Below are 17,659 nucleotides of genomic sequence, written 5' to 3' on the forward strand. Positions count from 1 at the left end.
CACCAGTTAAAATAAAATATCAAACATACCGTTTGGGAACATGGTTCTTCATGACATATACATCTTGAATACTTTTGCAGCACTGTATATATGCAGGTCTACACATATGTTTTAATGAGTATGTACTATTCCATCACATGACCCAATCATTATTTAATCATTCTCCTACAGTTGGACAATGCTTTTTCAACTTTTTGTCATTATAAAAAATGTGGTGATGAGTATCCTTGTACTCATCTTTGCCTTCATCTTGTCATTTGATTAAGCCAAATTATAGGAAATACACTGCTAGTTTGAAGGAAATAAAATCTTTTAAATCATCTCTTTAAAAAAGGTGAAATCTAAAGCCCTGAGTCTTTTTTTTCCCCTGCAAAGTGCAAAAACTGGAGATGTTAAGTATTGACTCGGATGAGCTCTGGGGCACCTCTGGCTCAGACCCTCTGATTGTCATTGCATAGCCCCAATTACCTCTCTTCTGGCCTGAAAGGTCTTGAGTGTGTTGGTGTCCTCTTGCCAAAGTACAGTTCCTTCCTTTTTCAAACTGTCCCACAATGCAATTTCTCCACCACCTTGTCTTCCTCTTTGGAAATCGTTCCCCCAGCTCCCAGCTCTGCTTGACTCTACAAATGTCAGCCACAGTGCTGGCCACACTTGCATTCATTCAGATAACTCAGTAAACAGTGAACATGCATGAAGGATTTACTCTGGGCTAAGGCCTGGTAAATACAAAGGTGGACAAGGGAGGTACCTGACCTCATGGAAGGTATAAACAGAGAATTTCAGACAGTAGTTAATTATATGAAGAAACACCAGAATGATGGGAGAATGAATGGCTACAGAGAGATGCTTTTATGGGCTGGTATATCCTCTCTGAGCAGGTGGTATTTGAATGGAGAGAGTATTTCATTATACTTCTCTGTGTTGATGTATCCTGTTTTCTCTATTAGATAGGGACCAAGTCTTATTATGCTGTTCCAGAACTAGCAGTGTCTGGTTCAGGGAGAGCGCTCGGTAGCTGTGCATGGAAAGAATGAATGAATGTGCAGGCAAGTTAGTGGAGGTGATGGTCCCACCACCCTGGAGTCCATGTGCACTTTTCAGACACATGTGGAGCTCTGAACCCAGATCCAGGTAGGTGGGGCCCTCCCTGAGGTGGCTCTCATTACCTACAAGTGAAAGATCAGAGAGGCTGAGGAACTCACGCTACTGCATAAGAAGCCACCCACAGAACTGAAGTCACCAAACGCTCTATAGGTCTGTGCTTAAATCTAGAAAATGGAGAGAGCAGCACCTACCTCACAGAGCAGTTGTGAGTAGTAAACTGATAAAGAGTATCAAGAGGTTGGCCAGCAGGTGGGCTCAGCACTTGGGAGTAGCAGCCTGGCTGGCGCTATAGTGCCCTGGGTGCCAAAGTGGGCTGGAGGCTGAGATGGAGTTTACCTGACTGACTCCCTTTAGGATTCTCCCAGGGTGTGAGCAGCAAGGGCAAGACTTCCAGAGAGGAAGAGATATCATGGGAGCATATTTTCCACGTCATCCCACATTTTTACTCACATCTTGACCTCTCTTTAAAAAGAATTATTTGGAGAAGGAAATGGCAACCCACTCCAGTATTCTTGTCTGGAGAATCCCATGGACAGAGGAGCCTGGCAGGCTACAGTCCACGGGGTCACAAGAGTCAGATACAACTTAGCGACTAAACTACCACCTGCTCACTGAAACTTGAGAAAAAGCCTGCATAGCAACAAAGACCAAGCACAGCCAAAAATAAAATTAAAATTATATTTTTAAAAATTATTGTAAAAACAATACAAACACTATAAAGGAAAAATAAATCACCTAGGCTCTCAGCATTCTAACCCAGTGATGTTATTTTTTTCTGTCTCTTCTTTCCTGTTTGTCCAAATACATACATATTTGGTATCATCCCACTTACTGTAATCAATTTTATATTTTGCATGTCACTTAAAACTTCATCATAATTGTTCCTTCATAATTCTATACTCTTCACACAGAATGCTTAATGGCAGGCTGATCATCCATCAAGTTGATGAACCATCATTAATTTGTTTATTTTCTTATTGCTGAATGTTTAGTTTGCTTCATTTGCAGTTAAAGATAAATATCTGTTCATTTATAGCCTTTTTGTCTTGTTTTAAATTTTTTTGGAGTATAGTTGATTTACAATGTTGTGTTAGTTTTAGGTATAGAGCAAAGTGACTCAGTTATACATACATCCCCTCTTTTTTAGATTCTTTTCCCATATAGGCCATTATAGAGCATTGAGTAGAGTGCCCTGTGCTATAGAGTAGGTTCTTATTAGTTATCTGTTTTATTCAATATATATAGTAGTGTCTATATGTCAATCCCAATCTCCCAATTTATCCCTCTCTTGTTTATAGCCTTCTAATCCCTTATAGCTATGGTTTCCCCAGTGTAACAATATTCACTTTTCTAGCAGCCTGTGAGCCAGTCCTCATCATTCTGCAGAGAGCTTGGTGTTGGTGTTAATATGACTGAATATGGTTAACTAAATCTGGTACAGCATGGTTTTATTTACCATTAAGTTCCTCTTGGAAGAAATTTAGTTCATATTCTTTGCTTATTATCAGTCTTGACTAGCTATTTAGGAACCTAATTTCTGTCTTATTTGTTGCAAGATTTTTCTCATTTGTCATCTATTCCTTTTTTTTCAAAATTATATTTTAAAACAATTGTAAAAGCAATACATGTTCATGGTTGAAAATTTGAAAAATAAAGTATTAAAATATATGTCACCACTTAGAATTAACCTTTGTTATACTCTTTCAAAACCAAGTGTAAAAAGATATTATTGAATCTACTGGGAAGTAAGAATATGGACTGGTTATTAGATGACATTCGGGGATTATTGCTAATTTTGTTGGGTGTGTAAAAGCAGGATAAATATGTAATTTTTAGAATGAGCTTATCAGTTAAAATGCTTGTATGTGTGCTGTGCTAAGTCGCTTCAGTTGTATCTAATTCTTTGTGACCCTGTGGACTTAGCCTGCCAGGTTCCTCTGTCCATGGGATTCTCCAGGCAAGAATACTGAAGTGGGTTGCCATGCCTCCTCCAGGGGATCTTCCCAACCCAGGGATCAAACATGCGGCTCCTGCGGCTTCTACAGTGGAGGCAGATTCTTTACCGCTGAGCCAGTGGGGAAGCCCTAAGATGCTTACTGGAGCATTAAGAAAACTAATGTGAAATCCCAGAGTTGCTTTTAAAAACACCAGGGCAAAAAATAAATAAATAAATAAGGACAAAAAGTAAACAAAAAATTGGCGAAGATTAGATAAAAACCAAATTAGCAAAATTAAATATTTGCTGAAATTGAGTAATGGATGTATCGGTTCAGTTCAGTCGCTTAGTTGTGTCCAGCTCTTTGCAACCCCATGGACTGCAGCACGCCAAGCTTCCCTATCTATCGCCAACTTCCGGAGTTTACTCAAACTCATGTCCATTGAGTTGGTGATGCCACCCACCCATCTCATCCACTGTCATCCCCTTCTCCTGTCTTCAATCTTTCCTAGCATCAGGGTCTTTTCCAATTAGTCAGTTCTTCACATCAGGTGGCCAAAGTATTGGAGTTTCAGCATCAGTCCTTCCAATGAATATTCAGGACTGATTTCCTTTAGGATGGACTGGTTGGATCTCCTTGCAGTACAAGGGACTCTCAAGAGTCTTCTCCAACACCACAGTTCAAAACCATCAATTCTTCAGCACTCACTTTCTTTATAGTCCAACTCTCACATCCATACATGACTACTGGAAAAACCATAGCTTTGACTAGATGGACCTTTGCTGGCAAAGTAATGTCTCTGCTTGTTAATAAGCTGTCTAGGTTGGTAGGTATTCACTTTAACATTCTAATTTTGCATACATTTGAAATGCTCTGCGACGAAAAGTTTCAAACGCTATCTTCTCAGGAGGTCTTTCAGGGTGTCTTAACTAAAACTCAAACTCATCTCCTTGATTCTCATTTAGTATTTCTCATCCCTGATTTTTGTTTTTTTCTCCTTTGCATTATTACCTACCATACTAACCTTGCTCTTATTTCATCTGGTTAATTTGGTGTATTATCCCTTTCCAACTGGAACGCAACTCTCCCAGAATTTTCATCTGTTTTGTTCACTACTCCTACCATCAACAATGCCTGGCTACTCAGATAACCATCGATTGAAGACAAAGTCATTGTTAACATTTAAAAATTATAGATTTTCATTTTAACTTTAACAGGAAAAATAAAAAGAAACTGTAGTAGAATGAAGGCATTGCTGAACATCAGATTATGGTTCCTAGAAGATCCTTCTAAAGTTTTTTTTTCTTAATGTATATGAAATCATCAAGGTTGGAAGCATTAGATTTTTATCTTTTTTTTTTTTTACTGTTCATTTCTTAATGGGCAGAAGTTTAAATTCTCAGGCAACAAAATCTAGTAACATCTTCATGAACATCAGAATAAATATTGCCAATATTTAAAGAAACAAATCTTATTTTTTATTTATAAGCACACAGAATAAAAAAGTAGAAAATGTACCCCTACTTTTAGAATGATCCTCTAGACAAAACAAAGAGGAGAACGCAGATCTGTGAGCAAAATATCCTATAAAATATCCAGAGGAGAGAAAGCCACCCATCATGGAGAAATTACTAGAACTACTGTATTTCCTTTATGGATGTTTTCCTTGTGGCTCAGGCAGTAAAGAATATGCCTGCAATGCAGGAGACCTGGGTTCAATTCCTGGGTCACGAAGGTCCACTGGAGAAGGGAATGGCAACCCACTCCAGTATTCCTGCCTGGAACATCTCATGGACAGAGGAACCTGGTGGGCTACAGTCCATGGGGCCACAAAGAGTTGAACACAACAGAGCAACTAATACTCATTTCATTGCTTTTTTAAAAGAATCCATCACCGGCATTTAATTGCTGGCCAGTCTGGCAACAGATGTACATGGGTAAACCTAGTCACGAGGCAGGAGAAAACGCCCTCTTGGTTCTCTGTCACCTGTTTCTTCTACATTCTTCCTTCACCATCCTCACTCTGGCCCATCTAAGTCTTCCCAACATGGGTCTGGCTTTGTCCTCCCTCCTCCCAGTCCACCCCACCCTCAGCTCCTCGCCTCACCAGCTCACTGGTTTCCAGGCCTGAGGGTTGGGCTCACGTAAGAAGCTAAAAAACAAAGACTCTACCCCTGCCTACTTGGGCCCCATCTTGGCAGACCCTGACCTGTAGGTCTGGGTGGAGGTGGGGAGTTCATTTTTTCTGCAGCTCTGCATGTGATTCTAATGAGCAGGTTCAGGGCCCACTCCATCAATGTCTTTCCTTACATATTCCAGAACTCACCACAATGCCTGGCAATTCAAAGGTGCTAAATAAATTTGCGGCAAATGAACTGAAGGGAAGGAAATGTAAGCCCTTGTTTATGGGTACAGAACTCAGTGTCACCTCTTTTGATTTTCACAACCATTTTGAGAAGCAGTGAATAAGGTGTATATTATTGTCCCCATTTCACAGAGGCCCAGAGAGGAGAAGGGAGTTCCCCAATGTCACAGCTGGAGGGACCAGAGGCTGCCTCCCTCTACCAGGACAATTTCCAGGGACTTACGAAGGGCACAGAGTTTAAGGGGAGGGGAAAGGAGTTCCCATCCTCATTACATAGTGGGTTTAGGGGAGTGGAGGAGTGAGAAAAAGAAAAAGAAAGAAGAGAAGGGACCAGAAAAGAAGCAGAGAGAGAATGGAGGTGCTGAAAAGCATGAAAAGGGAACAAGACATCAGAAAAACAAAAAGCAAAACACAGACAGAGACTGGAAGGGATTATTGAGGAGGTGGGACCAGAGCAGCTTCTCACAGGAAGAGGCAGAGGGAGACACTGTAGGCTCTAAAGAAACTCAGGAGCTTTGTTGGCAGCCCAGTGGTTAAGACTCTGCACTTCCACTGCAGGGGGCACAGGTTCCATCTCAGTCGGGCACTAGGATCCCACATGCCGTATGGTATGGCCAAAAAAAAGAGAACAGCTCAGAGGGTGTCAAGCCACAAAATCTATCTCTGGGGAGCAGGCATGTACCACTGGTCCCCAAGTTTGATGCTTCTCTTGGTGTCAGAGCACTGGGCCCAAAGTCCCCATGGAAAATACATACATTCTTCTGCTGACTGGGACCTCTGCCCTCCTGCCTCCTCCTCCAGGGCTGGGTGTTTAGGCAGCTGCACTGCATTTTTAGAACAATTTTTAACTTGCAGGCTGTACCTGCCGAACCAGAATGTCTGGCCAAGAGCTGTTACATAAGATCCTTAGGCCTTCTGGGTGCCAAAGGCAACAGCAGCTTTGGGCCAAGGCAGGTGTGGGCTGGGTCTAATCAGAGAGTGGAGGAGGGAAAAGGGTCCCCTGCCTACCAGGAGGCCTGGTAGGAAGGCATCCCTCTGGAGAGGGGAAGGTGAGTGGGGCAGACCCAGTCTGAGTCTCCTCTCCAGGAGCCCTTAGAGGGCAGTTCTATTCTCTTCTAGGGCTTTCCTGGTGGCTCAGATGGTAAAGAATTTGCCTGCAATCCGGGAGACTCAAGTTCAGTCCCTGGGTCGGGAAGATCCCCTGGAGAAGGGAGTGGCTACCCACTCCAGTATTCTTGCCTGGAGAATCCCATGGACAGAGGAGCCTGGTGGGCTACAGTCCACAGGGTCGCAGAGTCAGAAACGACTGAGCAACCACACTACTACTACTGTGGCTCCCTGAAGAATTTCAGCTATTTCCATCAAAGAACCTCATCACTGAAGATCTGTAAAATATGAATGTGTTACCATGAAGGTATGAATATTTCTTTTGTACCTATTTAAAAATTATCTTTAATAAATAAAGTAGTTTAGTCTCGAGCAGGGGATGGACTATATGAGCAGGAGATGGACTATATGACTTCCGGAAGACTCTGCCAGGCTGATGGTTCATGGTGTACTGGGCAGATTCAAGGTAGAACATCTTGGTCTTAGAATGCAAGTGCTCCAACACCAAATCTCAGAAAATGTTTACAGAAGGAAGAGAAACTGAGTTCCTTGCAGCCTCTCCGGGCTCCCCAGGGCAGGCCTGAGCAGAAGGAAGGAGGGAAGGAGACAGCCTTGAGGGGTGGCTGGAATGCACGTTACAGAAACAACCCAGAGCCCATGAAGTCCAGAGAGGTGGGTGAGAGATGGAGCCCAGCAAGTCAGTGCGGGCAGAAATGATGGGGAGCAGCTTGGTCCAACCCCCTCATTTTATAGACAGAAGACTGAAACATGACTCACTTGCCCACAGTCATGTAGGGAAAGCGGAGGCGATAAGGCTGTTAGTTCCAAGCCTCAAGGTCTTCCATGAACTTCAGAAGGGCAAAGGTAGCTCTAGTTCTGAAGACTGCAGGGCAGGCTGGAGTTCCAAGCCACGGATGGGCAGCCTTCCAAGAGGTGTGGAGAGAGAGGCATCAGGAGGACTTAAGGGACCTCCTGGAGCCAAACCAGGGACCCCAAGTGGCACTGATATCTCCATCCTGACCTTTCTTTCCAGCCCCTCAAGGTTACCACCCCACCCTGCCAACCTTCCTACAATGCAGAAGCAAAGACCCTGACTGCTCACTGTCTGCCTACCAGTCAAACTGGGCAACACCTCCCTCCAATCACACCTGCTTCCTCCTCTTTCCACCCCTTCCATTCATCTGGCTCACAGACAGGCTGAATCCCTTTTCACTGACACTGTAGAAGTCCCATTGGTCACGTTTACCTCACCCCAGATCATCGTCCCCACATTCACCTGGACACCTGCCACAGCCTCCTCACTGGTGCCCTGCCTGCCTCTGTTCCTCCAGCCCTCCCACTCAGCCAGCACCTAGAGAGTGTCCTAAAACACAAACCTGCTCCTTTCACACCCTGAAAGGCTAGTCATGGTTTCCCCTGACCTCTAAGATAAAGCACGGACTCCTTGGGAAAGACTTGCATCTCAGCTCTCTGCTCCAAGCTTTGCTGTGTTGCTCCCAGAACCCATCAAGCCTTTTCACACCTCTGGTTTTTGCAAATGTTGTTTTCTTTGCCTGCGATGCTCTTCTGCCCCCTGGTCCATCGAGGATATCTCCTATTTATCTGTCACATTTCAACCAACAGCTTCTTTCTCTGGGAAGCCCTCCTTGATCTCCTCCAGCACTCACCTCTCTAGGCACTTGTCACATGTGCTCTAACCACCCATTTGCCTGGGTGGAAGGTGGCTGCTCACAGGATGGCTCTCAAGGAGCTCTGCCTCTTGGTATTTCTCCTTATGCAGCACTCTCCCCTTGAGTGTGGACTGGGCTCACAGGCTCCCTTCTAATGACAAGAATGTGGCAAAAGTCAGTCTCAAAAGAGTAACTTTTGAAATTGGATATGAAAACAATGTCTGATTTGAGCCACAGATTATCTTTCGCTCTTTCTCTCTCTCTCTCTCTCTCTCTTTCTGTCAAAGCCCTCACACTGGAGGAAGTGCACTGCCGTTCTGGAGTGGTCCTAGTTTTGTTGTTCAGTTGCTCAGTTGTGTCCAACTCTTTGCAACCCCATGGATTGCAGTATGCCAGGCTTCCCTGTCCTTCACCATCTCCCAGAGTTGGCTCAAACTTATGTCCACTGAGTCAGTGATACCATCCAACCATCTCATCCTCTGTTGCCCCCTTCTCCTCCTGCCCTCAGTCTTTGCCAGCGTGGAGTGGTCGTATGGACAGGCATATGTGACAAGGAATGGATGTCTTTGGAAAATTGTCAGTAATGACTTGAGGTGGGGCTACTGCCACATGAATGGGCTGGAAGCAGATTCCCCCCTTAGTCAGGCCTCTGAGATGACAGCCACCCTAGTTATCATTTGATTGTTTTCATTTTTAATCTGGCTACACCACGTGGCATTCAGGATCCTAGGTTCTCGACCAGAAATTGAACCCAAGCCCACTGCAGTGAAAGTGCAGAGTCTTAACTACTGGACTGCCAGGGAATCCCCACTTGGTTGGTTCTGGAATGGAGACTCTGAGTTAGAGACACCCGGCTAAGCTGGGCCCAGATTCCTGATCCACTGAAACCATGAAATAACAAATATTTATGGTTTTAAGCCTCTAACTTTGGGGGCAATCTGTTACACAGTAATAGATAACCAATGCACCTGTGTTTTCCATTGGCCTTGGAGCTCCTTGGGAACTCATTTATCTTCAGATCTGCTGGGGCAGCTCACTGGAGACAATGAGATGATCCTACAAGTTTTGAGGAAGCAAAACCAAACCAAACCAATGGGTTCCATACAAAGGATCCAGAATCAGAATGGCATCACCTTCTCGATAGTTAACTCTGGAAAGCCAGAACACAAGAGAACAAGATCTCAAAATTCTGGGGAGGGGACTTCTCTGGTGGTCGAGTGGCTAAGACTCTATGCTCCCAATGCAGGGGCTTCCCAGGTGGTGCTAGTGGTAAAGAATCTGCCTGCCAGTGCAGGAGACATAAGAGATGTGGGTTTGATCCCTGGGTCCAGAAGATTCCCTGGACGGCACAGCAACTCAGTCCAGTATTCTTGCCTGGAGAATACCATGGACAGAGAAGCCTGGCGGGCTATAGTCCATAGGGTCACAAAGAGTCGAACACGACTGAAGCAACTTAGCACACACACACATGCTCCCAATGCAGGGGCCCAAGTTTGATTCCTGGTCAGGGAACTAGATCCCACATGCTGAATCTAAGAGCTGAAAGTGAAAGGGAAGTCGCTCAGTCTGACTCTTTGAGACCCCATGGACTGTAGCCTACCAGGCTCCTCTGTCCATGGGATTTTCCAGCAAGAATACTGGAGTGGGCTGCCATTTCCTTCTCCAGGGGATATTCCCGACCCAGGGATTGAACCCAGATCTCCTGCATTGCAGGCAAATGCTTTTACCATCTGAGTCACCAGGGAAGCCGCATCTAAGAGCTGGAATGCCGCAACTAAAGATCCTCGTGCTGCAGCCAAGATCCAGCACAACCAAGTAAATAAAAACATTTAAATGAAAAAAAAAAAAGACTTTCTATTGAAAGTAAAAGCATGGACTAGATATACCATATAAATAGTAACTAATAGAGAGCTGGAGTAATTATAATAAGATTAGAAGACAAATTAGACTTAAAAAAAATTCTGAGGGAAAATGATATTTAAGCTACACCAATTAAATGTGTGTGAAACATTTTCCAAGAAGATCCCAAATCCTTAACTCCCATGAACCCCATTTCTCAGGAAACTACTTGAGGATGTGCTCTGCCAAAACAAGAGAGTAAACTAAGGCTGTGGCCAAAGAGGGCAACTGGTCCAGACTGGAGCTCATCAGAAAGGTGACCAAGGAAGATGCCATTGATTGACCACCTAGCGTTCTGAACATATTGGCTAGAGATTTACATATATAGGTGTTTGAGGTTGAATCAGTAACAAGTATACAGACAACTAAGCAAATGAAAAATGTAAGATAACTGTTAACTCTAGCAAAAACAAAATGGGGTGCAAGAAAAAGTAATCATAGTATACTAATGAGCTGTGAAGAGAGTTTACAAAGTCAAAATACAAACAGTGAATACTGATCAAAACATGACAACAGACCTAAATGGAAAGGAAGGAAGGAGAAATGGGAAGTGTATCGTGTGGTGGGGGTAGAGAGGACAAAAATAAGCTCATCTTTCATTGTGAAAAGTTAATAGATAAAGAATTAGCTGAAAAGTTGAAAGTGATTGCCTCTGAGGAGTCAGAAATTGGGTCTGAGCTGCAAGAGACAATAGCTTTTCAAAAGTCTTAGAGAGCTATTTTAAACTGCTAAACTATGTGCAAGTATTAATATAACTCTATTAAAAGTTAAACTTTAAATAAAAATCTACCACAATTTCTACACATGGAAGATCCTCAATAAATGTCAACCATTACAATTCCTTCTGTACGATATCAGACAGCTTGCTATTCTTGCAGCTCACTTGTGATATGTTAGGACACTTGATTGCAAATGACCAAACCTCAATTCAAACTGACGAAAGCATAAAGGGGATTCTACTGTGTCATGTCACAAACAAGCTTCAGGCCTCACAAATGTGGATTCAGGCGTTCACACGGTACCAGCAGAAATCTGTCTGTCTCCGTTTCTTAGTTTTGTTTCCTGTATTGACTTCATTATCAGGCAGGCTCCTTTCCCGCCTTGACAAGCTGGCCTCCAGTACCTCCAGGTTTCTATCCTACCAGCTTCATTATCCTAATGAAAGGAGAGGCTCTATCCCCAGTAGCTGCACCAATATGTCTGGGATAGACACTCAGTGATGTGGCATGGGTCACATGACCATACCTAAACAGGCTGGGATTGAGTGGCCATCCCTAAGTGGCCAAGGGATTGAGCACTCTGATTGGCTAAGCCTGAGTCATATGCCCACTGGTGAACCATGGACAGATAGGGGTGGAATGGTCTCACAAAGGAAATCTGGGTGCTGTTATTGGAAAAAGAGAGGACAAATGCTGCAAAACCAACACTTGTGCCCTGTGCCTGAAAACTGGGATGGCTTCTTTTCATTGCATAAGCCACTGCTTAGGAACCTTCTCTTAGAACACTACCCAACTGGCCCATTTCCTCTGTTTCACAAGAGCAATTAGCATTTAAAGACAAGTCCCACGTCCCTACATCTTCTTGTCTCCAGAGAAAACAAGCCTAGATCCCCTGGTTATCCTTGCATGACAGTCTCTGGTCCCCTCAGTTTCCTGGCTCTCTTTCTCTGGGTGCTGAGAAGTATCAAAATGCTGAAACATGGTACTGAGAGCTGAATGAAGTTCTAGGTGTGGTCTAACCAGTCCAGAGACCACACAGTGCTTATCTCATTGTTCCTTGGCACCTTAAAGATGCATTAATTTTTTTAATGACCACTATGCCACACATTGTTGGCTCATACTCAGTTGTAGCCAACACCTTTTATTACATGAGCTGCCATTAAGCCAGAAGTTCCTCAGTTTACATTCACACAGTTAGTTTTTGAACCTAAATAAAGGACTTTTTCCTTGTTAAATTTCAACTTATAAAATTTGGTCCAGGGACTTCCCTGGTGGTCCAGTGGCTAAGACTCCAGGTTCCCAATGGAGGGTGGCCGGGTTCAACCCCTGATCAGGGAATTAGATCCTATATGCCACAACTAAGACCCTGTGCAGCCAAATAAATAAATATTTTTTAAGAATTGGTCCATTACTGCAGTTCACTGAGGTGTTTATGAATTTATATCCTCACTTCAATACTAACCATCTTTCCAGGTTTTGCATAATCCACCTATTTGATGGGCAGATATTTTCTTTCTTTTCATCCAAGAGGACAATAAAAGAAAATAGAGTAAAGGAAAAAGCCCTTTGTCCTATTACCCAAGTTCACATGGCATGTTGTGATTGCCCAACCTGCTATGGAGCAAGGTTGTTTGAATTTCCCAAGACTGCCAGAACACATGATCACAGGCTGAATGGCTTGGACACCAGAAATCCATTCTCTTGCAGTTCGAGAGGCTAGAATGCCAAGGTATCAATAGAGTCATATCCCCTCCAAAGACTCCACAGAAAAACCCTTCCTTGCCTCTTCCTAACTTCTGTTGGCTGCTGGCAATCCTTGACATTCCTTGACTGTGGCTGAATCATTCCACATCTTCCTCCATCTCCACATGGCCTTCTTTCCTCTACATGTGTCTTCTTTGTATTTCTATGTCCAAATTTCCCTCTTCTCAAAAGGACACCCAGTCATTGGATTTAACGCTCACCCCAGTCCACCATGAGTTCATCAAACTAGATGACATCTGCAAAGACCCTAGCTCCAAACAAGGTCATGTTCACAGGTACCGGGGTAAGGATTTCAACATATCTTTTTAGGAGACACAATTCGACCCACTATCCACGCAGTATCAGTTTTCACCTCCCATATTTCTTGCATGTCCTCTCAAGTCTGAATATCTTCTCTATCAGAAGTCCTTGCTGCAATCCAGGTGGCCAGGGGATTCTATGCACCTGCCCCCATCAACCAGTCAACCTGATCCATTAACCCAGTCTAGAGCGGTGGCTGCCACCAGAATGTGTATGTGGCTGCTTTCTCTCTTTCCACTTTTTAGAGATTTTGATAGCATATCTCTGGAGGAAAGGCCAGAATCTCCTGTGGGTAGGGAGAGGGTAGGTACAGAAGGGAGGCCATAAAGTTGCCTGGTTAAGAGCCTGGACTTTGGCGTGAAACAGACCTATGATTCTGGGCTGGCTTACTCCACCTTTTTTATATCTCATTTTCTTCACTTATAAATTTTCTTTATGATAATTAAATGACATCACAGCATAGCAGTGGCTGTTGCCACTTTTGCTGCCGTTGCTTCTGCTGTTAGCCGCTCAGGATCTGGGGGAATCGAGATCTGAATCCAAATCTTTGACATCCCCCTGAGGCGAGATTCTCAACATCGCCAAATGTGTTTCAGGGTCCACATCTGCAAAATGAGCTCTGACTACACCCAGCACAGAGCCTGGAACATAGAAAAGCCATCAGAAATGTTTGCTTCTTTCCCTTTGCTTCTTCTGGGAGTAAAGGAGAAGAGACGGGAAGGGAAAAAGTAATGTGAGTCTCACATGACCTACTCTTAGGAAAATCAAGTGACTCATTCCTGATCACTCTCTTTTCCCTGTCCTTGGGGACAGAACTTGGGATGCATTTTGAGCCTGTCTTTACAGAGACTCTAAACTGTTTTTTTATTTTTAAGCTAATTATAACTAGCACATATATATCTTTTTGTCCACTGGTCCACTGAGTTCTTTAGACAACCTTCTTCAGTCACTTTTTTTATTCTGCCCACTTCACCTTTGCAGCAACTGAGGCAGGTGGTTCAATAACAGCCCCACAGGTACAGAGTAACAAGGGGTGAAGAAGGTGTCAACCCACACCCTCCAGTTCCAGACCCTACACTTTGTCTTTTTGTTGTTTTTGTTCAGTTGCTCAGTCATGTCACTCTTTGCAACCCCATGGACTACAGCACGCCAGGCCTCCCTGTCCCTCACCATCTCCCAGAGTTTGCCCAAGTTCATGTCCATTGAGTCAGTGATGCCATCCAACCATCTCGTCTTCTGTCACCCTCTTCTTCTGTCTTCAGTCTTTCCAAACAACACTTTGTCTTTACACAAAGAAATTGAGATTTTTTAAAAACTAGGTTTAATTACATACATAAATGAGTTTTCTTTTAAAAAGTAGAAGCTTACTGATAAATATAAAGTGTCTTTGTCCATCCCTTTCAATCTCTGTTCTTCTATTCACCTCCCCAGGGGAACTACTGTTTATGGGTTTAATAAATATGCTCCAGAACTTTAAAAAACATAGACATTTCCATTCCTTTACATACAAACCTATACAAAGTATGGGCTTCCCTGATGGCTCACTTTGAGCAAGCTCCAGAAGTTGGTGATGGACAGAGAAGCCTGGCATGCTGCAGTCCATGGGGTCACAAAGAGTTGGACACGACTGAGTGACTGAACTAACAGTGGTAAAGAATCCACCTCAATGCAGGACAGAGGAGACCCAAGTTTGGGTCATGAAGATCACCTGAAGAAGGAAACAGCAACCTGCTCCAGTATTCTTGCCTGGAGAATCTCATGGGCAGAGGAGGCTGTCAGGCTACAGTCCATCAGGTTGCAAAGAGTTAAGCACAACTGAGTACACACATGTACAAAATATACTGTGTGTGTGGCCGTGTTTTCATATAGATAGCATACCACCTGTGGTTTGGCAACTTGCATTTTTTGCTCCACAGCACACATGAATCTGGTTTGTCCCTTTGGTCAGCTCTACTCCACCTCCGAATGTTGACCCTGCCTCTACTGACAACCCCAAGCTCCTACCCCAGGTTCCCACTGTTTCTGAGGTCTGGGAGCTCTGTGGGGCAGGTCCTAAGCAGCTATGAGGAAGCCTCCTGGGCTCAGACTTCCTCGGCCTGGAGGGACAGAATCACAGGGAGTCTACTTTGAAAGCAGAGCCACTGGCAGACCTTAAGTATCTGGGTTCAAGATCAAGGACTTCCCCCAGGCCTCCTGCCGCAGGAGCAGGAAGCTCTTAGAAGCTTCCCGCAGCCCTCAATTCCTCTCTGCTGGGCCAGGTCTCCTCACCTCTACTCACTGCTAACAGTGAAAAGATAAAAAGAGAAGTAAAATAAACACAATAAAAAGGCTGAAAGGTAGTGAATAAAATGGCAGCAGCAAACAATAAAGACAAAACAACTGACTACAGGGCAAAACAAAAACAGTGATAAATCCTTTTTGACTAGACTTTGATCTAAATTAGGACTCACCAAGAACAAAGCCTGAGGATGGAGGGGGGGGAGCATTTCCCTAAGGCAGCACTCTCTCTTCCCTGCAGGGATTCATTCTTCCTGGTGGAACTGAAGTGAGTCCCCTTGAGCCAGTCCCCATCTCAGTTGCCTCCCACACTTGAACTTCTTCCAGAGCAGGGGCTACACATTCAAATAACTCAGGAAGATTTTAAACAATTTCCCAGTGGTTGGGGGTAAATCAGCTATGAATTCACACAGTGTTTGGCAATTTCCATGGTGTAAATGCGCCCACCAAGTGCTAATGGTTTACTAACTGGCTTGCAAATGAACTCACTCAGAGTTCAAGACAATGGCACTGCCTTTAGAACTCTCTAACTTTTCTCACTTTCTAAGAATTTCCAGTATACACCATGATCACTGAAAAACCAGCCAGTCAAAATTCAGTAAGTTATTTATAGTCAAATAATGTATAAAGCAACTTTAAAAAAACTCTTTCCAAAAGTTGACAGCAAAAAATATTTAATGTGGGCTGGGGCTTGTTTTGGGGGCTTTCCAGGTGGTGCTAGTAGTAAAGAACCTGACTGCCAGTGCAGGAGACTGAGAAACATGGGTTTGATCCCTGAGTTGGGAAGATCCCCTAGAAGAGGGTATGGCAACCCCATGGACAGAAGAGCCTGGTGGGTTACAGTCCATGGGGTCCCAAATAGTTGGACATGCCTGAGCAACTTAGCATGCATGCATGCATGGGAGCTTGTTTTCCTGTTTGATATGACCTGTGTGAAGCTTTCACAAGGAAGTAAGTCCAGGGCATACCAAGGGAATAGAAGAGGAGGGAGTCCCCACTGTGTGGAGGTGGACAAGAGAGGCCCCCGCTGACTACAGAAGTCCTTCTCTGCCAGCCCTGTGGTTCATGGAGAGCTTCCACTCAGAAGAAAGCTGAGATTCCAAGAGGAAAAGCAAGGTCACATGATCAATTCTTTACTCGATTCTGATACTAGAACCAGGCCTCTTTCCAAAATATACTGAAGCCCCCTTGGTGGGGCCTGAGATCTTGCTTAGACCTGTGACCTTTAACGGTGGGGTGTTCTTCCCTTCTCTTTCCTGACCTTCAACCATGCCCTGCAGACCACATGCTGAGCCCTTCTAAGCCAGTAGTACCCAAAAGGAGAGCCTGGAAGCCTACAACCTCCTGACACCCAGGAGAAAGCCTTGATTGCCCACCTGCAACCACCTCAGCAAGGCTCCCCAGGAGGGGAGAGATTCCTGCAGGAAGCTTTCAGACCTTCTGCTGAGCGTCAGTGTTAGGGGAAGCACATTGACTGAAACCATCTACCCTGGTCAGGCACCATAGTAACCATTTGCATGAGTTATTTTAAGACAGGTGTTCTTGGTAAGAAACAGGAAACGAACAAGCAACCACCGAAGGAAAGAGTTCAGAAGAGGTTAAAAGAACACACCACATGTCCGACCACCTCTCAGAATCCCTGCTGCTGGCATCCGTCTTGGGTGAGGAACGCCAGGAAGGACCCTTAGTCAGAACTACTGCCCAAAGACAACCCAGAAACTAATTACATCACCGTAAAATCCAAGACTGTGAGCCACGTGGCAAACAGTCCTCATGGGTTCCCTGACCTTCCTGTTCTCCGCCCAGGAGCCCCTTCCCAATAAAGTCTCTTGCCTTGTCGGCACTTGTGTCTCCTCAGACAATTCATTTCTGAGTGTTGGACAAGAGCCCCCTTTCGGGCCCTGGAAGGGGTCAGGAGGCACCGCAATGTTGATAAGGAGCCAGAGCTTGCGGTCCCCAAGGCAGGCCCACATAGCGGGAGCTGCTCCCTGAAGCCTGGGTTGCAAAACTCATGAGATCAGCCAGGCAGGGTGACAGTTCACATTCCTCATCCAATGTGGTGAGCCACCCCCCAGGGGCTCCTTATAGCTCATACTGTCAGTGGCAAAGCTACAGTCCCCTCTTTCCCACAAGGGAGAGGGCTGAGGACTGGAACAAGTCAGGACCTTCTCAGCTGGAAGTGCAGCAAACCTAGACAGAAGAAAATAGTTGATTCCACCACAATGAGGTACCATTATACGCCAGTCAGGATGGCTGCTATCCAAAAGTCTACAAGCAATAAATGCTGGAGAGGGTGTGGAGAAAAGGGAACCCCCTTACACTGTTGGTGGGAATGCAAATTAGTACAGCCACTATGGAAAACAGTGTGGAGATTTCTTAAAAAACTGGAAATAGAACTGCCATATGACCCAGCAATCCCACTTCTGGGCATACACACCAAGGAAACCAGATCTGAAAGAGACACATGCACCCCAATGTTCATCGCAGCACTGTTTATAATAGCCAGGACATGGAAGC

At 44.6% G+C, this 17,659-nt stretch overlaps 1 protein-coding gene and 1 long non-coding RNA gene across 2 annotated transcripts in view; one reads left to right on the forward strand and one right to left on the reverse strand.

Annotated features, from left to right (window-relative positions):
• The window catches only part of TFRC (transferrin receptor), a 135,839-nt gene that overhangs the window by 75,807 nt on the left and 42,373 nt on the right, over positions 1-17,659 (reverse strand). The window lies entirely within an intron of this gene.
• Positions 6,276-17,659, forward strand: part of LOC139034722 (uncharacterized) — a 31,143-nt gene continuing 19,759 nt past the window's right edge. Inside the window, exon 1 of the long non-coding RNA XR_011487230.1 lies at positions 6,276-6,820. This is a non-coding gene — a long non-coding RNA (uncharacterized lncRNA). The remainder of the gene's footprint in view (positions 6,821-17,659) is intronic.

The sequence above is a fragment of the Odocoileus virginianus genome, chromosome 4 (genome assembly GCF_023699985.2).
Source record: "Odocoileus virginianus isolate 20LAN1187 ecotype Illinois chromosome 4, Ovbor_1.2, whole genome shotgun sequence".
Classification (NCBI taxonomy): Eukaryota; Metazoa; Chordata; class Mammalia; order Artiodactyla; family Cervidae; genus Odocoileus; species Odocoileus virginianus.